The 21,069-nt window shown below is 44.4% G+C and overlaps 1 protein-coding gene across 4 annotated transcripts in view; it reads left to right on the plus strand.

Moving 5' to 3' along the window:
* LOC124711127 (cytospin-A) overlaps positions 1-21,069 on the plus strand; it is a 936,320-nt gene that overhangs the window by 527,614 nt on the left and 387,637 nt on the right. The gene's annotated exons all lie outside the window — the stretch shown is intronic.

A 21,069-nucleotide genomic window follows, 5' to 3' on the forward strand; every position in this document is an offset into this window, starting at 1 on the left:
TTACCCTTAAACTGTTCTTCATCAAGCAGTTGTTTCAGGTGTAGGAAGAGGCAATAGTCGCTGGAAACTATGTCGGGGATGTTGGATCGGTGGTCTAAAAATTCCTAACCGAATATTACCCTCGATACGGGAGCGGAATGTTTCTCGGTGAGAATTTTCGGTACCCACTTGGTACGCAATATGCAATAGCCTAGCTTTTCCGTAACTCTAAAGTAAATACTGGTGCGGCCAATATGAGGAAATTAATGAGGCAGAGCATCAGTCTGTATGACTAGTTATTTGTCAACCTGCTGCACGATTTCATCGGTCAGGATATGGAGCCTTCATCGTGCATATTCGTACGGCCACTTCAAACGTCTCAATCCCTCTCCACTCAGCAATAAAGCCCGTGAACTAGGGATAACTCCAGATTAATCTGACCAGCTGTAAATATTTCTGCACTCAGAGGACGCACTTCGCGACTAGTGAAGTGATTATTGCTTGCTTTCACCTGCAGTTAAATGACTGGGAAATCAATAGATTTAGCTAAGTAAACAATGAACCAATTCCACAGCTGTTGTGCAACGTTGAACAAAGTTTTCATCTGTCAACGTTGAAGTATAAGCAAACGAACCTTACTTTCAGGATACGCACCGCGTTATCGTTCAGCCTGCACACCTTCTTTACGTGAGAAACTGTAAATAACATGAAAGTGTATGCGTTCGTCAGAAAAGAGTCACAGACTCCAAATATTTAAACAATTCATCTGACACGTTTATGACTCATCCGCCTGCAACAGACTCTAAAGCAGGGCTTCCCAACGTGTGGTCCGCGGACCCCTTAGGGGTCCGCCGGCTCTTTCTAGGGGGTCCGCGGCCACCCTTCACCAAATCGTGTAAAATAATGAGTAAAATTATTGAATATAAATGTGAAAATCAAATTCATCACTTTTTTGTGTGAAAAACATGTGTACGTTTACTTCAGGTCGTATTCCCAAGCAGCCTTTGCTGTTCCTAAGTGAGAACGCGTACACAGTTTAGTGCACGGAGAATGCGGCTTCTCTGATTGTTTCGCGACAATACGGAGGTCGTTTGTGCGCCGGCTCACGGCGGTAGATGCGCTGAAACCTTTTACGCATGCGCGGAGCGAGCTTCGTCGACCAATCACAGCGCTCGCTGGTACGTATGCGGCCCCAGGCATCATTAAAAGTTAAACTTGCTTTGTCAGTGCACTACCTATTTCATAAGTCGATGTTTGACCTTCAGGTTGTTTTCATTCATCTCTAAACCAAAGACTACTTCGGGGGGAGGGGAGGGGGGGAGGGAGGGAGGATCGTTGGGAACATGGGACTTGCATTAAGAAGCTTGCAATTCCCATGGGTTTCGTTCTGAAATTTAAAGTTACTGTGCTCTTGTCTGACTAGGGGTCCGCCATGGATTTTCGACTGAAGAAGGGGTCCACCTGCTGAAAAGTTTGGGAAGCCCTGCTCTAAAGAAATCTCTGCTTACGCGTCGCCATCCACACGCTATAAAGGTTGTAGACATTGACGCAGGCGGCCAGCATTCCTTATACCAGAAGGCCCAATCTCTGTGAAAGTGACTGCTGATGTGCTGGTATCTCGCGAAATAATTTTTTTTATGGGCGAGATTCTGTCCTCACACTTGGGCCTACTGTTACGTCACGTTTCAGTGCGGAGGAAGCTAGTGGTTTCGATGCGGTCTGCTCAGCCACATCATTGTCGTTTCGTCGCTTACGGCACTCCGCCCCACGAGGGGCCGCATCGCTCGCACCCCGCCGCCACCCGCGCTCCTCGCATTAACCTCCATCCGCCGCGGCCCGGGGCCCGCTGTCGCTGCTAAATATTCAGCAGCTCTTTCTGGCGGCGCGCGTTGGCGTGAAAACTGTTGCGGCGCAAGGCGTCGCCCAACTCATCCCTGCTGGCGTCGTCTCAGTAAGTACCAGGCGTTGTGATCTCACAAAACTAGCCACAGTTTGGAAATTGGCTAAAAAGTTTCAGCAGCGTTTAGCAGTTCACTGGAGGCAGAAAATGCAAGATAAGCAATAGATAAGATTTTAAATCGTCATGTACTAAAACTACCATACTGTATTCAATAAATCCAATATATAATTTCTTGTCTCGCATAAGTGGAATGAAAGTGCTAAAAGAATTATTCAAATAAAAATCTATTTTATGCCGCACGTTTTTAAAACCGACTTGAAAGTATAAGGTAGTTCTTCAAGCCCTATATACATTTCTCAACCCCATACAGATTGTCCTGTAAAATTCATGATTCTGAATTTTTAATAGCTAGAATATAGTTACGTGATTTATAACGAAAAACGTGGGGCGCATACAATAGATAGTAGTATGGAGGTGAACTATTCATGCAGCAGTTACGTACTGCTTACGTCCCACATTTGTTGTTATAAATCGTGCAAGTATTGTCGTTACATACAAAAACTTCAGTCAAAAATTTTGCACGACTATCTGTATGATAGAAATCTGCGTAGGGCTAGGAGAATTACTTCATAAATTTTAGTTCGATTTAAAAAAGTGTTATATAAAATTTTTTTATTTAAATTTTTTATATTTGGTCTTGTGTGTGTGTGTGTGTGTAATTTTTCAATCGATTTCAACCATTTTCATGAGATTACAATGGTGACATGTGGTAAACGTCGGGTTTATTTCAGTTTCTCTTCACCTGAGTCAATAAACATATTGCTTCCTCTTACGTACACCTCGTGAAAAGACAGCGACGGTAAAAATTGTGTTTCGAACCCACACAGTCGCTTACCAGCAATCTTTCTTCCCGCAAAAAATTTTTGACTCGTGCAGGAAAAGGGAGAAACGGTAGTGGTACACTCCCCCACACACCGAACAAGAAGGGGAAGTAATATTGCAGGTCGTCCATATCTGAGCTTTTTGGGGGGGGTTGCAAGTATCTGTCTCATTGGGAAGTTGGCTTAAAATCGGTTGCAAAATTTGTACCGAACACGCACGCAAGAGAGCGAACTAATATAAAGTGTTAATAAAGATGACACTGGAAACAATTTCAATAAAGAGACAGGGGCCCGCTGGAAAAAATAAAATACATTACAAAACAAAAACGACGCACCATGAAATACTTATTCCAATGGGACGGAAATCGGTAAATGTGACGTACATGTACAGACAAACAAACTGGATTGTTTATCCAAAAAAAATAGCTTCACAAACTGTGCAAGTTAGTAACGTGTTCTTTCAGCTCCGGCCCGTATGCAAGCACTGCTCGACTTGGCTTTGTTTGATACAGGCTCTCAGTTATTGAACCATATGAAAAAACGCGAATTCGTTACAGACTACGGCGTGCGCACATTTTATTCAACATGTAAACGTCAGATAATTAGATTTAGGTTCGATATGCCCGCCATCATTGGCGATGTGACGCAAACGAATAGCGAAATTCTGCATGTTCCGCTGAAGTATCGGAATTTCGATGCTGTCGATGACCTCTTGAATTGCTGTTTTCAGTTCAGCAATGATTTTTGGGTTACTGCTGTAACCTTGTCTTCTAGTCCCATGAAAAGTTCTCACATGTGTTCAGATTCGGAGAATATGGCGGCCAATGGAGGCGCATGTCAGTGCCCTCTGGGTACGCAGAGCCAGAATGCGGTACCAAAAGTGCTCCTCCAGAACGTCAAACACTCTCTTGCTTCGATGGAGTCGAGCGCCGTCTTGCATGAATCACATTCCATCGGACCAGGGTCACTTTAGATAATGGGGATGAATCATCTTCCAAAACCTTCACGTACCGTTCGGTAGTCACTGTGCCACCAAGAAGTATCCGATTATTCCTTGACTGGACATTGCATGCCATAGAGTCAGCCGTTGAGCGTGAAGAGACTTCTCGGTCGTGAAACGTGAACTCTGTCCCCGAAATGTGCCAATTTTGTTTATTGAGGAACTCATCCAAATGAAAGTGGGCTTCATCGCTAAACCAAACCATGCAGCACATACTAATTCCCACCACGCCCCGCGGAAAACCGTGCAGTTTGAACGTCCTAACGCAAACCGTTCAGAAGCTATAACGATATTATTTCATAGAGTTCATTAATTGCCACCGTCTAGAGTTCCTGGATGTCCACCGGAGGGATATTGTGCCAAATTCTGTCCAATTGGTGCGTTAGATCGTCAAAATCAATACTGCTCGAAACGTTCTCAGTTGGGGCGAGGTCCGGTGACCTTACTGTCAAAGGTAGGGTTTGGCAAGCATGCGAACAAGCAATAGAAAGTCTCGCCGTGTATGGGCGAGCATTATATTGATGAAATTTAAGCGCAGGATGGCTTGTAATGAAGGGCAACAAAACAGGTTAAAGAATTTCGTAAGGATGCGCGAATAACAACTAAAGTGTTCCCGCTGTGAAGAGAAATGGCACCACCAGACGATCACTCCTGGACGTCGGACCGTATAGCGGGCGACGGTATGGTACCCCGCTGCTGTCCGGGGTTTCTCCAGGCACGTCTTCACTGGGCTACAGGTCGAAGCGATGCTCACCTCTGAAGACAATTTGACTCCAGTCAACACGATTCCAGGCCGAAGAACGTACAGACGCGCCCTGGACGGCGGTGGGATACCAACCTGACTGTCTCCCGCCACCAGCAACGAGGAGTTGGGGACGCCATTTCTTTTGATAGCAGGACTCCTTTGGTTGTCATCCGCGGCACGATATTGAACGCCCTGTTTTGTTGCCCTTCGAGGCAAGCCATCCTTGGCTTACATTGTAGCGAGATAATGCCCGCCCACGCACGGCGAGAGTTTCTACTGCTTGTCTTCGTGCTTACCTAACCATACCCTGCCCAGCAATGTCCCGTTATCTCTTCCAAATTGGGAACTTAGGGAACATTATGGACAAGCTCCTCGAATCATCTCAGGATTTGACGATATAACGTGCGAGTCGGACAGAATTTGGCATGATATTCTTCAGGAGGACATCGGACAACTCTATTAACCAGTGCCGAGCTGAATAACTGCTTTCATAAGAGCCAGAGATGGATCATTCCATTATTGACTTGCTCGATGTGTGAAACTCTCTCTTGGATAAATCATCCAACTTTTATGAGATTGCAGTCTTATTTTGTCTTTACATGTACGTTACATCCACCTATTTCCGTCCCATTCAGGTAATTCCTTCGTGGCGCGTCCTGTTTTTCCTCGAGTGTATTTAGACAGTCACAGCACGAACGCAGCCCAGCATGACGACGCTAGCTTCAATCCTGGCGGCAGTATATTGCAAACAAAGCGGTGCTGCAGGCTGGCTGTTAAAGATGCTGTAATGGAGGTGGTGGTGTTTGATGTGTTTTTGAGTTGCGATCTTCATTCAAAAGACTGGCTCGGTGCAGCTTTCCTGCCTTGTCTGCCTTGTCTGTCTTGTGCAACTGTCTCAAATCTCAGCCTAACTATTGCACCACCCATCCTTTTGTACCTGTTTACTATTTTCACAAGCTGCAACATAGCCGCTACATTCCAGGATGTGTAGAATTTTTCTTTTATTCCTCTTTGCTATCACACACATCGTTCTCAGACTATAGATTTTGTCCAGTTATTGTCTGGATGTTTTAACTGAATTTTACCATTAATTCAACCCAAACATTCACGGTAGCAGTAAACTTATTAGTACTGTACTTCATTAAAATTGATAGCAGGCTGCGCGCTGTTATTACTATCAAATTATACAGTTACTTCAGAGGGTTCCTCTAGAACAGAAGCGTGTCAACACAGCAAGAAGTAATTTAGTAAGAGTACAACATTAGTAACAGTTTGATGTGTGGCATTTGGTGATCGATTCCTAATAAGTGAAGTCCAAACAGTTTTTCAGATATTGCTGATACATTGTATGATTGAAAGTAATCATGCAGAAGAACGTTTAATGGTCAAAGTTCTCCGGTAAAAAACTTGCGAAACTTTGCGCTGTAGCTTAATTCAGGGACTGCACTAAGCTGGCTGCAGACACTGAACTGTTATCTAGCTACAGGATTGGAACTGTGTGTGTCTTCATAGTGCGTCATCTTCTCTACCTGTCAGTAGAAATGCTGTGTCCCATCGTTCGTGCGTCGTCTATAACACCATGTTCAAACTCGCTTAAATGTTTACAACCCGCCATTGTAGCAGCAGTAACCGATCTAACAACTGCGTCAGACATTTGTCGTCATATATAGGCATTGCCGACCGCAGCGCCGTATTCTGCCTGTTTCAATATCTCTGTATTTGAATACGCATGCCATACCAGTTTCTTTGGCGCTTCAGTGTATAAATGTGCAATTATGTGCGAACGTGGAATGAGATAAAAATTATTCTGGGTTTATAAGGTGTTAGGTTTTTACATAACTGTGATAAAATTTGAGGATTGAGGACAACCGTGCCCAGCCATCTTGATTTACGACTTTCAATAATTTCTATTTCCGTGGAAAAAGTCATTGACAGTCTCTTTCCCCTATCCGTGTCAAGTCCTTTCTTGGCCCGTCTCTCATTTTCTCATTCTCTCCCTCTCCCTCCTGTTATGGAGACAGCGTAGGGTTGACGATATCACATGTTGACGCCTGTACTGGTTTTCTCCAAGCGACCTGGTTTCTTCCTAGTGCAAACTTGTCGTTTTTGTAAATTAGTTTTATTTATATTGTTACTGAGTGCAAATCCACCGACTGGATGACCAAATCTACAAAGTGTATCTCAAAAATAATATGGGTAATGAAACTTCCCGGCAGATTAAAACTTTGAGTTTTAATCTGCCAGGAGGTTTCATATCAGCGCACACTCGGCTGCAGAGTGAAAATCTCATTCTGGAAATGCGGGTAATATAGTAAAATGTTTAGCACTCATGTTAAAAAAAAATCGTGATGATCCATAGGTTACAACTTGACTAAAAGAATGGATGTGTTGATAGGACATCTTCTGAGGCATCATGAATTCGTATAATTGGTAAAACATAGAAGTGTTGTGTGATAAAAATTGTAGAGGCAGATAAAGGGATGTGTACAGTAAGCAGATTCATATGGATGTAAGTTCCAATAGTTACGCAGAGACGACGAGGCTTGCACAGATGGACTAGTATGGAGAGTTGCATGAAAACAGTTTTCGGACTGACGTCGTCGTCGAAACAAGAACACCATAATACAGGATCAGGTGGTGATATATTGCTAAGCTACAGACTTACAAGCAAGCGAAGTTGAAATTCCCTCCAGGTTACTAGTTACAGCAATCGTTTGTATGTTAGTTGCATGTAGCTCCCTTCACTTTTGTGACATTCCACGGTTTGGCAGACAGTGCGGTTGTTGTAAACATAATTTAGAGAGCCATAATTCTCGGCTCTGTTATTGCGTAACCTGCAGGTGCAAGCGCTTTCTGTTGTCGGAATAGTGGACTTTTATGTGCCAGCAGCTGTGCTACAACATTTACTAGAAATAATGAGCAGGGCATTGGATAATTGCTTCCAATCGGCCGGTCTCCGTGTTCACCTGGGTGTCGCAACGTTATTGTGCTCTCTGGCAGCTATAAATTACCGGTATACAGTGATTAATGGCCCACATTCCCGACTTTAATTGCCATAGACTTCCTGAGGGTATGCTTCATCTCGGCTCCAGGTCCAAGACACTTCGGTGAAGACGTCGCACGCATGCCAGAATAAACACGCGTTGTGTGTTGTCATGTGAACACTCAAGTTTCCCGTGCCTTGAGATGCAACGATCCTCAGTGTTTTATGGATATCATCGTGCAAGCAATAAGCGCAGGAAAGTATGGCGTTCGAAGAAGTGGAGTGTAAAAGTGCTTTACATAATGACGATACATGCCGACAAATAGCCTTCCAGCAGTACACAGAGGGATTGGTGGATACTTAAGACACTGGCCTCGTGCGGCAAAAGTGCAGACTTCAGTGACCTGTCCATCCATGCAGTTCACGATTCTCCGTGATTTCCCTATTTCGATCCATGCAAATGACGGAACCATTCCTTGAAAAAAAGTCGCAGGTGATTGAATTTCTTATCTATTTGTAGATTCCGATTAGTCTCAAATGACCTCGTGATCTACAGATCCTTAACTTTTAAATTTCCTGTCCCTTCTTTCAATAGACTAGAAATCCAAAACAATTTTGGACATTAATCTCGCGGACCTAATTACAGTAAGCGATGAACAGTTCAGTGACGAAAGCTTTAACACTGTTCAGTGGAGAGTTCCGTATTTTCGTCCAACACCCATTCAGCATTTACCAAAATTCAGGGATCGTCTTATTAGGGGACCACACAGCAATCGGATTTTCGCGTTTCTTTTAAATATTTATGGCACAGGAAGTTCAGAACTCAAATGATAATACCGGACACCAGTTAGATGCTACTCTAAAATTCTCGAGAAAATGGACTAGAAATTTTCCGACGTCGTTTAATACGCTTATGTGCACTCATTCTTTCGTCAGCCAGTATGGCTCTATGGTACAGTGCTCTCCCTGCCATGTGTAGGGTCTGTGTTCAATTCATGATAGATTCAAATTTTTAAATAAATATACATGTTCTAAGAGCGTTTGTGTGAGATTTAAAAACACAAAGGTGGAGAAATCAATTTTAATTTTTTAAACTTAAACAATCGTGATTAAAAATCTTTAATAGAAGCTCGGGAAATAAGAATTTATGTTTCGAATGAAAACTGGATTTTTCTGTGTCACACGTTATTAGAAACAAGAAGACTCGTATTTTTCGTAATAATATATATAGTTTTAATCTGCCAGGAAGTTTCAGAGCCACACTGCTTGTCGAAAAATCGTCCTTACTCTAGGCAAGTTTTGAAGCAGTGGGGTGATCGACATCAAGGTTCTAAATTTCACTTACCATCAGTATAAAAAAATTACAAAATTCCGATTGCCGTAATGGCAGGTAACGTTCTCCAGGCTGACTACCACAGAATATAAGCGTGATTCTTCACTCCAAATCCTCCGTTTCCAGTCGTCCACTGTCTGCCGGCGTCGCCCTTCACACCACCTCAATTTTCGCTGACCCTTGATTGTAGAAATGTATGGCTTATGAGGAGCTGCTCGAACATTGCACACCATCCCTGTTAACTCCCCACGCACCTGAACTTTCGGTAGCATATTGAACTCACGAATGATTCCTTCCGCTGATTCCATGCTAATTTGTTTTTGAACGGCCTTCCGCAAAGTCCTTGTCGGTCAATACATGAGGTACGCTGGTTTTGGTGTAGCTGTGGTTTCTGCTACGCAATCAAATCACCAAAGGTCGACTTGTCTGGTCTATTTGACTCCCACGTGTCATCCAATGATTACAGTCGGGAAGGCGTTCGCAGTTCTGTTGCCAGGTTTCAGCTGTGAAGCACTGAAGGCTGGAGGCGAAAACAGCAGTCGTCTACAGAGCTGTGACAACAATGAGGCGCTCCCATAGAGTCGTTAACAAAATCGCGTTAAGTTATTGGTTGAGATAACAAGCCCGCGAAGCTGCCGCGCCCAGCTCGGCGCAACTGTCAGTGATCAAGTTATGCCGAGTAAACTATAGTCCACGTTAGATGTCATTGACATCTTCTGACAAAGCCGTTCTGCTGCTGTTTCTACTCTGTACTGACAACACAACATCCCCCGCTTGCTTTTATACTGCCGGGTCCGCCTCTTGTGACATGTGGTCAGTTAAGCTTTACATTGGGGTGACTGGATACTTTTGGTCCGATAGTGTATCTAGATCTCCTTCGGGGTAGGTGCATGACCGATGCGTTGGAAGAAATGGTAAAAAGGCATTGATACACTGCACAGCTAGAACATTATGACAATGGACCTATTTTCGGTATAAACCCGTTCAGGCGATAGCAGCGCCACCTGGAGACGAATTACTGCTAGTCAGACACTCGCACGGTGCATATAGTAACACTGAGCGTGCTGTCCGCGTGTGCAATGAGGAAGGCGCCCAATCTATCTGAGTTTGACCGAGGGCAGATAAAGATGGTCTGGAGCTGTACGAATTTTCGGGTATTCGAGCAGTGTTGCGGCGAGTGTCTTCTATACGTGGCGAAACCAAGGCGAAACGACGTCCAGACGTCCTGGCGTTGGGCGGTCATCCTTCATTGCAGATGTCTGACGTCGTAGACTGGACAGCCTGGTAAAACAGGACAGGAGGTGAAGTGTGGCGGAACTAATACCAGACTTCAATGGTGGGTAGAGTGCGAGTGTGTGTGAGCACACAGTGCACCTGACGATGAGCCTGCGCAGCCGATGACTCATGCATGTGCCACTGTTAACACCACGACTCCGGAAATTAAGACTGAAATGGGCAAGCGACCATCGGAATTGGACGTTGACGCAGAGTGGGAGAGGGTTGAATGGAATCCCGATACCTTCCTCATCATGCCGATGGGAGGGTGCGAATCCGTTGTCTTCTATGGCAATAGATACGTGACGTCTGTACCGTGGGACGGAGACAATCTGGCGGCGCTTCCATTACGCTCTGAGGAATATTCACGTGGTCATTTGTGGGCCCAGTGGAGCTCCTGCAAGGCACCGTGATGGTAAAGATGTACCATACGCTGGTTGCAGACGACGTACAGCCCCTCGTGACGATCATGGTTCCCGATGGCAGTGGTATTTTTCAACAAGATGATGTTCAAAAATGGTTCTGAGCACTACGTTAACTTCTGAGGTCATCAGTCGCCTAGAACTAATTAAACCCAACTAACCTAAGGATATCACACACATCCATGCCCGAGGCAGGATTCGAACCTGCGACCGTAGCGGTCACGCGGTTCCAGACTGAAGCGCCTAGAAACGCACGGCCACCCCGGCCGGCCAAGATGATGTGTCATATCGCAAGGCCATAGGTGTGATCGAGTGGTTCGAAGAACGTGGTGGCGAGGTCCAATTAATGTGCTGCCCCCACCAACTCGACAGGTCTGAACCCGATCGAACACATCTGAGACGTGATTGAACGTGGCGTTAAAGCTCATGGTGTCCCTCCCCGACATTTATGGGAATTAAATGACTTTGGTGTGCAGATGTGGTGCAAGCTCCCTCCAGCGACCTACCAAAGCCTTAGGGCTTTCATGGCACGACGAGTCGCCGCTGTTATCCGTGCCAAAGATGGACGTACTGACTATTAGGTAGGTGGTCCTTAATGCTCTGCCTACCATTCGCCGAAATCCTTGTTTCGATGTTCATGAAATAAAATGGATGCATCATTTCGGTGTTTCAGTTAATATGACCTTATGATGACCTCAAAGATGCAACCCGGTAGCACAATAACGGCATTGACTTAGCTATCAGTTTGTCTTCGCACGTAACTGTCACGCTGAAGTAAATGAGACGGAGTCAGTAATGTTATCAAAGACAACACCCTCCCCACGGTGTTCTGCAGTCCTTAGGAAGAGGAAAGTTATCAGTGGACTGGCAGGCCGGCACGAGTGTGTGTGTGTGACGTTGACCAGCGGCTGGGGCGTGGGCGGCCGCCCAGGCACACGCCTAATTTCATTTCCAGCGGCCATAAATCATGTGGTTTGTTATTCATACGCGGCACGCCCCCGGCCGTATCGGCAGTCCCGAGGATGGCGTAATTACACGGGCGGCCGCGCGGGGCCGGCCGGCCCTTGATCACACGGCCAGCACAGCACAGGCTGTGCCCGACATGTCGCGTACGCCCACGCAGGCCGACAGCCGTGCCAGCTTCACCGGGACGTGGCGCTGGGCAGTGGCGGCCGGTGCACGCACAGCTCAATTACGTCACAGGTCTGACCCTGCACTCCGTCTCCGTTAACTATGCGTAGGCCTGCCATACGTCGTGGTTTCTCCGGATTTGTCCTCGTTTTGAGGGCGACCGGGGCATCCTTGGTTTTTTAATACACCTGTACAAGGTAAACCCCGACCTGTTTTTGCCTATTGATATGATTGGAAATAAATAATTTATTAAAATCTTTGTTAAAATTAGATAAATAAAGATTGGTCCTTAGGTAGCTCTGTTCGTTTTACAGTATAAACACCAGCTTATCCTCCACAGACTGTGTGTGTCCAGGAAAATACACTCCAAGATAAAAAAAAAAGAAAAGCGACGCACCACGAAACAATTGTTCGTTCATTTCGGTTCATCTGCGGACTTCAAAGTGCAGAACGGTAGAGCAAACAGACGAACACAGTGTTAAAGAGTACCCACTTGCAACACTCCACGGTGACGTGAGGACTTTAGCCAAAATGACTCAGTGCTCCGGACTGGTTGTCAAATTTGGGCGTTTCTATTTGAGTGTTGATACTCTGTTTCCCTTTAAAACCATTACATACACAGATTGCCATAAGGAGGCTAAGTAAAAATCCACTTCGAAAATTAAGTTACCAGTGAGAAAGTCATAACTATACACACACACACACACACACACACACACACACACACACACACACACACACATTCGTATAATTGACCCGCCAGGTTATCCGAGGGCACTGATGCGCTGCTTCCTGGACTCGGGTAGGTGCGCCGGCTCTGGATCAAATCCCCCCCCAGCGGATTAACGACGAGGGCCGGTGTGCCGGCCAGCCTGGATGTGGTTATTACGCGGTTTTCCACATCCCACTAGGTGAATACCAGGCTGGTCCCCATGTCCGCCTCAGTTACACAACTCGCAGACATTTGAAAATGTTCACTCTGTTTCAGGGCTTACACTAGGCGCAGACGGCTGGAATACCCTACTTCCGTCCCGAGGGGTAGGGGACGGCGACAGGAAGGGTATTCGGCTGCTCTCTGACACTAACATCGCCACATCCATATTAAGGCCGACCCCGCTTTGAAATTGGACAAAGGTCCAACGAAAGTGATGAAGATATACTTGTATAATTCTCCATTGACCTACAGGCACTGCGCCCCATACCATTAAACTTTGACAGCTATTATACCATTAAACTTCCTAAAACCTGTAAGTATCAGTGATAACAGCTCTAGTCCTGTTTTGACGCAACTGTAGACACGTCAATACAGAAAGAAAATAATGCGACAGTTGACTGTATTATAGTGTCATATTTGTCTTCATTCTTGGAAAAACAATGAACATTAATTCAACTAGCGATCTTCCCCGGTTTCACATGGGTAGTGTCTGCTATCTGATGACTTGGCTGACGTAGCAGTAATAGATTAGCTTCTTCTTTCGGTAACTCTGTCCTCAAACGGGTATCAACTGGATGGCCTCCATATCTCTGTGTCCTCAGGATTCTCCTTTGTTTCTTCCTCTCTTCCCATATGTTAGCATTTAAACCACCTCCTTCCTAACCCTCGCCCCCCTTCTTCTTCTTTTCCCTCAATGGTTCTCTGAAGTACTCAGTTCCTACGTAATATTTATTCCATCCAAGATGTTTTGCTGTTCTGTATGACCCTCATGTAGTTCCTCTTTTTTTCCTACTCTGTTCAACACCTCATTTCTCATTTGTCGTCCATTTCACTTTCTCTATTCTTATCCATAACCACATTTCAAAGCTTCCTGAATATTTTGTTCTTCCTGACAGTCAACGTTTCAGAACCAAAAGACAACACATTCTACACACAACTTTTGGCGAACCTCTTCGTAGGTGTAATCGAGTTGCTTACGGCTGTCAGTAAACTTTTCACTCTCTTGAAAGCTCTTTCCTGTAGAGATTCTGCGCCCCACTTTGTCCGTCAAGGCATCAAGCTTACCAAATATCGTAATGGCAATCTCTTACAATACCATTCCATCTAGTGATTTATGTACCATTACGAACGACCCACAGAATGCAGCAACCAAAGGAGGTCACATTCCTTTGTTACTGCGCATCAATACAGCATGCAGCAAACACCTGTTAACGCTGTCACTGTAAAAGTGTTCACAGTTCGGCATAAGTGTAGCGCATACATTAGTTTTACTGCTGTAGTTGGCAACCTTCACTTATTTCTTGGAATCCAGATCAGAACTTCTTTTGGCCATCTTTTTGTCTATTGTACAAACCACCTTAACTTTTCTCATAACTATTTTACTTACGTCTCCCATTCTAATCTGCGTCCTAATTCATTTATTTGCTTTCTTGCCTCTCCCAGTAATTTGCAACGGGCATCTGTTCATCAGTCAATGAGTCCTCATCAAATTTTGAATGGTCTCCGTGTTAAAAGACCGCATCTCACTCTCATGAGTCAAAACTGTTAATACGGACTCTTTGTAAACATAGTCTCATACACGTTAAAAGCTTGTAACGCCGGAAATGCATATCCTCCTATTTCCATCTATTGTACTATAATTTGTTTTCCTTATTTTTGTTACCTGAATATATGACATTTCTGTGTCTTTACATATTGTAATTGTTTTACTATTTGTATATATATATTTATGCATTTATGTCGATGTATAATTGGTTTGTTTCGTAAATATTATTTGTATTTTTACGCTGGGTCTTGCCTAGGGAAAACTGCTATCGAACGATTACATCGATAGGTCGTGTGAAGACTCCAAGTGTGTTTGATCTTTGGTAGTGTTAACTCTGCCGCGTGGAGCGCGGGCAGAGCTGGGGGAGTCTGGCTGGAGTAGCGAGTGGAGCAGGTGTGTTGTGTGACGCTCCCGCGAGTTGCCGCGCTTTCGGGGTTTGGCAGCATGTAATTGCGCTCGACTCGCGATGATAGTTTCTGACATGGTGTCGCGGACGGGAAGCATTAGCTGGCGCACATCAAGAGCCCGTTTCGCCTGGTGACCGTGTCGAGAAGAAGGCGCGCCAACATCCAGCTTCTGCAACAGCGACGGCCGACAATGAGTGACTGTCGCCACCACCTCGATCGACGGCTTCAAACCTTCAATCAACCAACAAGGAAGACTAAAAGCACGTAAAGTTTCAGAACTGTATGGCAGACCTCAACTTTTCAAATTGTTCCATTTGCCTCGCAAAATTACAGCAACTTAGCATGAACCTTTGTTGCTCATTGCCCCAATTGCATTGCCAAGCAGGGTCCCTTCCTTTTCCGAAATGAACCCGAGTGTCGCTGAAATTCAAACGCCAGCATAATTCCATTTCACTGCTTTAATTTCAAAGTTCAATTTTAGTATTCATAGCTGGTTACAATAGTTAGATTACACAAGCACAAATTAAGAGTGCGAGTTTTGTTACCGTATTTTAGCTTACCTGTGACTGCAGCTCTGCTTGGTACGTACTAAATTTTACTATTGTTAATTGTTCAGAATCGTTTAATTCAAGTTCAAAGTTAAATCTCTTCTTTCTAAATTGCGTAGATTCAAGTAGCTTTAGAAATGATTGTTGAGGTAGCCCAAGACTAACTGTATTTCGATGTGCTTCAGAAAGAAAGCTCACTATTAACTTCAGTCACTAAATTAACCTTTTGCTAAATTAAGTGTAGCGAAATTTATTACTTCTGACAAACTTTCAGTTTTCACACTACACGTGTCAACCTTCAGTTGCCACGCTTCTAGTGCTAATTATATGTGTAATAACCTTTCTTTTTCAGTTATTATAGTAATTGTCCATAGGACTGGCGACCGTAATTTCCCCCAAATCTCAAATATCTAATTACCGCTAGTTGATTGTTAACGTAACGGCCGCACATTTACTTTCTTTATTAACTTTATCCCTATTTCAAAATTAATTTCCACCAGTTTCACTTGCATTTTTCCTTTCATTGAGATGTAACCCTTTCCTCCCTCTTTACCGACAGGTTAACTTCGGTGACGATTGCTTTTCCAAAATTCCCAATAGGTACACGCGGTTTCATTTTTCACGGTCATTAAGGTCGATAAGTGAGGGGGAGGTTACAAGCTTCATTTTCAAAATTTTCTTACTTCACTAGCAGAACTCAAGGTCACCTTCAGTTTTTTGTCAGCTGGTTTCGCTGTCAATCCAGAGGTAGCAATCACTTGGCGCCGGTAATAAATTGTAACAATTTTTTTCAGATTTGGGAAATTGAGTTGTGTACTAAGACAATTTTCGGCGGATAAAGTAATGATTTCTGGAGTGATAGTCAAAGCATAATTTCTTGGACAGAGAAATAGCAGCTTACTACATACTGATTTTCATACGTCGTAACTAGCATTTTCTAGTGGGCGATCTGTTGTTAAAACTATTATCTTAAGATTCGCCACGAGTTTCGGGTGTGAAAGTGAACTTCCCACTCTGAAAGGAATGAAAAAAATAGAATAATTTGATGGACTTGATACATGACTTCCGATGTGCAAAGGTGGATACCAAACCAAATTATGAAGCCATTGTTAGAAATAAGCAGAACCAAAGACTCCTTTGACTTATTTTTTGGTTTAGTGAAAAACGTAAAAAATAAGTTTCTGTTACTTCAACATTAACGAACTATTGCAAATAACTTGGCACTTTAATAATGGAAGTGTTAATTGTTTTACTGTCTAATGTTCAATTACGTCGCAAACTTTCAGGGTATTTGGGTGAGAATACTGTCCGGTCACGATAATGTGACCAGACGCCAAAAACCTGAATAATCAACCTCAGCAGTGCAGATCGCTGCGAGACGTGCAGGAAGAGTGTCTGTGAGGTTCAGGAAGTTACCGACCGAGATATGGAGCCAAGCCGACTCCATTGCCATGACGAGCTGCGCTAGATTTCTCGGTTGAGGTTCCATGGCGCAAACAACCTGATCGAGATGGTCCCATAGATTACCGATAAAGATCAAACCCGTAGAGTTCGGTGGCAAGAGGAGTACGGTTAACTCATCTGGGTACTCTTCACTGCGACCTGTGTGACGTTGCATTGTCCTGCTGGTAAATGCCATGCTGCCGAGAAAAAAGAAACAGCGAGGGTGCATGACCCATGCGGCTGTGCGAAGGCCAGTTCGCTAAACACTTCTTCAGGAGAGATGATCCGCAAGGATATAAGCATACTGGGGTTGATCCAGTGTGCCTTCCAAAATATCACCCAAGGAATGTCCTCCGGCGTGCACCCTCCCGACGATTGTTGCAGGCTATCTGTCCGATGGAGCGTAAAACGTGATTCATGTCAAAAGGCCACCTGTCACCAGTCAGTGGACATCCATTTGCGGTATTGGCTTGCAAATTCCAGCAGTCAGTGTGGGTGCGTGAACAAGGGGCATGTCGCTGTGTTCCGTAAACAGCAATGTTCGCTAAACGGTCGCTGAGGAAGCACTGTTGGCAGCACATTGGTTCATGTGGGCGGTCAGCTGCTCAACAGTTGCACGTCTGTTGACCGGTACACATCTCTGGAGCCATCGTTCACCCCCGTCCTCTGTGGCCCATGGTTTACCACTGTCGCCTGGTGTCAGTTTTGGATAGTGCCATTTTGCCATCGACGGTATACTTTAACCAGGGCGGCACGCAACCAATTCACCATTTTGGGAATGCTCCCACTCTTTGCCTGAAAGCCAATGATCGTTCTCTTTGGACGTCAGATGAATCTCTTCGTTTTCCGTGTCGCCTCTCACCCAACCCCGACGTGCTTTACATACGCTCGACGGCTAGTGCTGCCACGTGCTGCGTGTGATTGGTTATTGCACGTTGATGTGAACACAGTCAGTGGTAACATTGTGACCGGACCGTATATATGTGATAACGAAAATGGAATTTGCGAATTGCGTACTGCGTACTATATAGGAATATACTAGTTCGTCTGCAACCCTACATAAACATCTGCAGGGTGAAACAGTGGTACGAGAACTCCGAACTACGAACGTATGGATTGGGGGTTCTGGCGTCTTTCGTGACACCAACATTCCACATGAGGATTAAACGTGAAAGAGGAGACAAGAGTTCTAAATTCGTATAGATTACTTGATATGATAATGGAAGAAGTGTTGCGAGATAGGGATAACCGTACTTTCTTTCCACATTACTCGTTTTCTTCAACTTCTTTTGGTTGTAGAAAGTGGAACGACTGCAGACATGAAGAATTTTAAATCACGACCGATTTTTGAAGCACCCTTCTAGGAAGCGTTTCTTGAGTCGCCACTGCCAAAGTCGCCTCCTTGAAATTGCAAATGGTCCTCGAAACACAAGCGAGAATATTACGGAGAATGGATGTAGCTGTCTGCCATTGTTTGACACCGTGATGGTCAATGACAGCCATGCATGTGCGTCATGAATTTTTCATGCTACATTCTTTCGAAAGCACGCATTATCCGTGTCTAATTAGGAGCTGAGTGGGCCCGTCCACGTGCAGATTGTGAGAAAAGCATGTGGTAACTGTACTGTGGCGACGCCAGAATGCGGTGTTGTGTGATAGATAGCGCAGGGTAAAATCAAGTCATTCGCTTCCATACGGAAATACGCCGCCCGTCCAAAGCGTTCGGAGAATGATTTTATTCGTGACGAATAAGAGGCGTCAGCGCAGTAACCATCTCGCAAGCTTGAAATAATAACTGTAAACGACATACATACATTGGACCAATCAGTTGCGAGCAGCCAGCGTTAAGTAACGGACAAGAGGCCGTAGTGTCTTGTCAAAAATCACAATGCACGACTTCTGTAGATAAACTGTTAAAGATATTCTCCATAAAGCTTTGAGCACGCATACAGAAAATATAGTTCTTGTGAAACAACAACGAACTCTTCATTAACATGAATAATGAGCGCTTTCCACAGGGAGTCTCAAACTGATTTCATATTGCTAGATACCCTGAAGACGTCTGGCACCGTTCCTCACAAGCGAATTCCAATCAAATTGTGTGCCTACGGAGTATAGTTTCAGTTGTACGATTGCCTGCCAAGGTCACAGTTCGTAGTAACTGACGGAAAGTCGTCCAATAAAACAGAAGTTGGCTCAAATGGCTCTGAGCACTATGGGACTCAACTGCTGAGGTCATTAGTCCCCTAGAACTTAGAACTAGTTAAATCTAACTAACCTAAGGACATCACGAACAGCCATGCTCGAGGCAGGATTCGAACCTACGACCGTAGCGGTCTTGCGGTTCCAGACTGCAGCGCCTTTAACCGCACGGCCACTTCGGCCGGCATAAAACAGAAGTGATGTCTGGCGTTCCCTAGTGAATTGTTACGGGCCCTCTGGTTTTTTCTTTTTTTTTAATTCTATACAAACGATTTAGGAGGCAATCTGAGCACACTAGTTGGAGTTTTTGCAGATGAAGCGCTCGTTTACCGTCTAATAGTCATCAAATGATCAAAAACAGTTTCTAAATATCTGTATGGTGCGAAAAATGGTAACTGATTCTAAATAAAGAAAAGTGGGGAGCGTCCGCATGAGCACTGAAAAGAATCCACTAAATTTTTGTTGAACTTTAAATATCTCAAGTCTAAAGGCTGTAAATTTAACTAATTACTTATGGATTACAATTACACACACTTCAAAATCGGAAGGACCACACAGAAAATGTTGTGGGGAAAGCGAAGCGAAGTCGAGGTCCCTATACCAGTTAGGTCGTACCAAATTGCTAAACATACGTATACTTCTAGTGAGGAAACTAAATTTCTCACTGAAATGTCAGTCGCACAGCGGAACAGAGTTAAATGAGAAACTAACCATTCAGTAGAAACAATGTCATATCAACAAGTTACTACACCCTTTTCCAAATGGATCAGCCTTCTTAGTTTAAACTGCTTTTCAGCTAAGCCACGCTCCTAAAGCTGCACCTTTTTTACTTAGTTTGGGATGTAGTAATAGTTTTTATTTCATGTAAGTTTACTGATGGCTAGTTACTTACGCGCAATTCCATTGAATTAAGATGCGTAAAGAATACTGTAGTCAAATAATCTGGAATACGAGTTTAGATTTTATGGCACCGCTCTACCCCAAGCTGTCGGCACAAGAGTTGGTTTTGATGTGCTTAGATATATTATGCCTGTAATCGAATTAAACAATATTTAATGGGTGTTTTGAAAAATATTGCATTATATTACCTGTCAACGTTAAAGATTTTTTAGTATTTGCTAAGACTGCCTAGTTTCTTCGGAATCCATGTAAAACAAGTAATAATAGTGAATCAGTATCACTTGCTGTACGTACATTAAAATTCAGTTTGACTAGTAGCATGCCATATCCATACCATACGCTATTAATTACCCTGTACACGTGATGAATTTTTTGTGCACAGCTGCCTCCGTCGGAGGTTAGTCCTTCCAAGGCGGGCGTGTGTGTGTGTGTGGGGGGGGGGGGGTGGTTGGGTGGGTGTTTTGTCCTTAGCGTATGTTAGTTTAACGTAGATTAAGTAGGGTGTAAGCCTAGGGACCGATGACCTTAACCGAGCGAGGTGGCGCAGTGGTTAGCCCACTGGACTCGCATTCGGGAGGACGACGGTTCAATCCCGTCTCCAGCCATCCTGATTTAGGTTTTCCGTGATTTCCCTAAATCGTTTCAGGCAAATGCCGGGATGGTTCCTTTGAAAGGGCACGGCCGATTTCCTTCCCCATCCTTCCCTAACCCGAGCTTGCGCTCCGTCTCTAATGACCTCGTTGTCGACGGGACGTTAAAACAACACTAACCTAATCTAACCCCGATGACCTCAACAGTTTGGTCCCATAAGAACTTACCACAAGTTGATTTTTTTTCTTTTTTGTGCACATCGGTAAATAAGAAATTAGTCAGGTTCATTTATGCGAAAATAGTCATCTCTCTGGCACTAACTGATGCATTTCAAACAAATCCGATGTGTCAATTAAATTCATACCACCTTCGCTATTCGCGATACGTGACATTTCTTCATCGTTTTCTTGTACTGCGTACTGCTCATACACGCTGACAAGCCAAAACCTTATGATCACCGCTTTAATGGCATGTTGGTCCATCTTCGGGACACAATACAGTAACGGTTTTGCATGGCATGGATTTCATAAGTGTGCGTTAGGATCCCGGAGATAAGGACGCCAGTTTCGTACGTACCAGTCACGCAGTTGCCGTACCGCCCCTGGTTTGGGGGGCGCAGATATGGCGCTTAGTAGAGCCCCAAATTTGTTTCTTTCGGATAAGATAGAGCGTATTTGGTGATCAGGACATCAACGTGGGTTCCCTTTCGTGCTCCTGAAAAATCTGTAGCACTATTCTAGTCCCGGGACACGCACAGTTACCTTGCTGGAAGCTGTCCTCGCCATCGGGGAACACATCAGGCATGAAGAGATGCAACTGTCGGCAATAATGTTCACTTAATCCACAGCT

This window comes from Schistocerca piceifrons, chromosome 8, assembly GCF_021461385.2.
Source record: "Schistocerca piceifrons isolate TAMUIC-IGC-003096 chromosome 8, iqSchPice1.1, whole genome shotgun sequence".
Lineage (NCBI taxonomy): Eukaryota > Metazoa > Arthropoda > Insecta > Orthoptera > Acrididae > Schistocerca > Schistocerca piceifrons.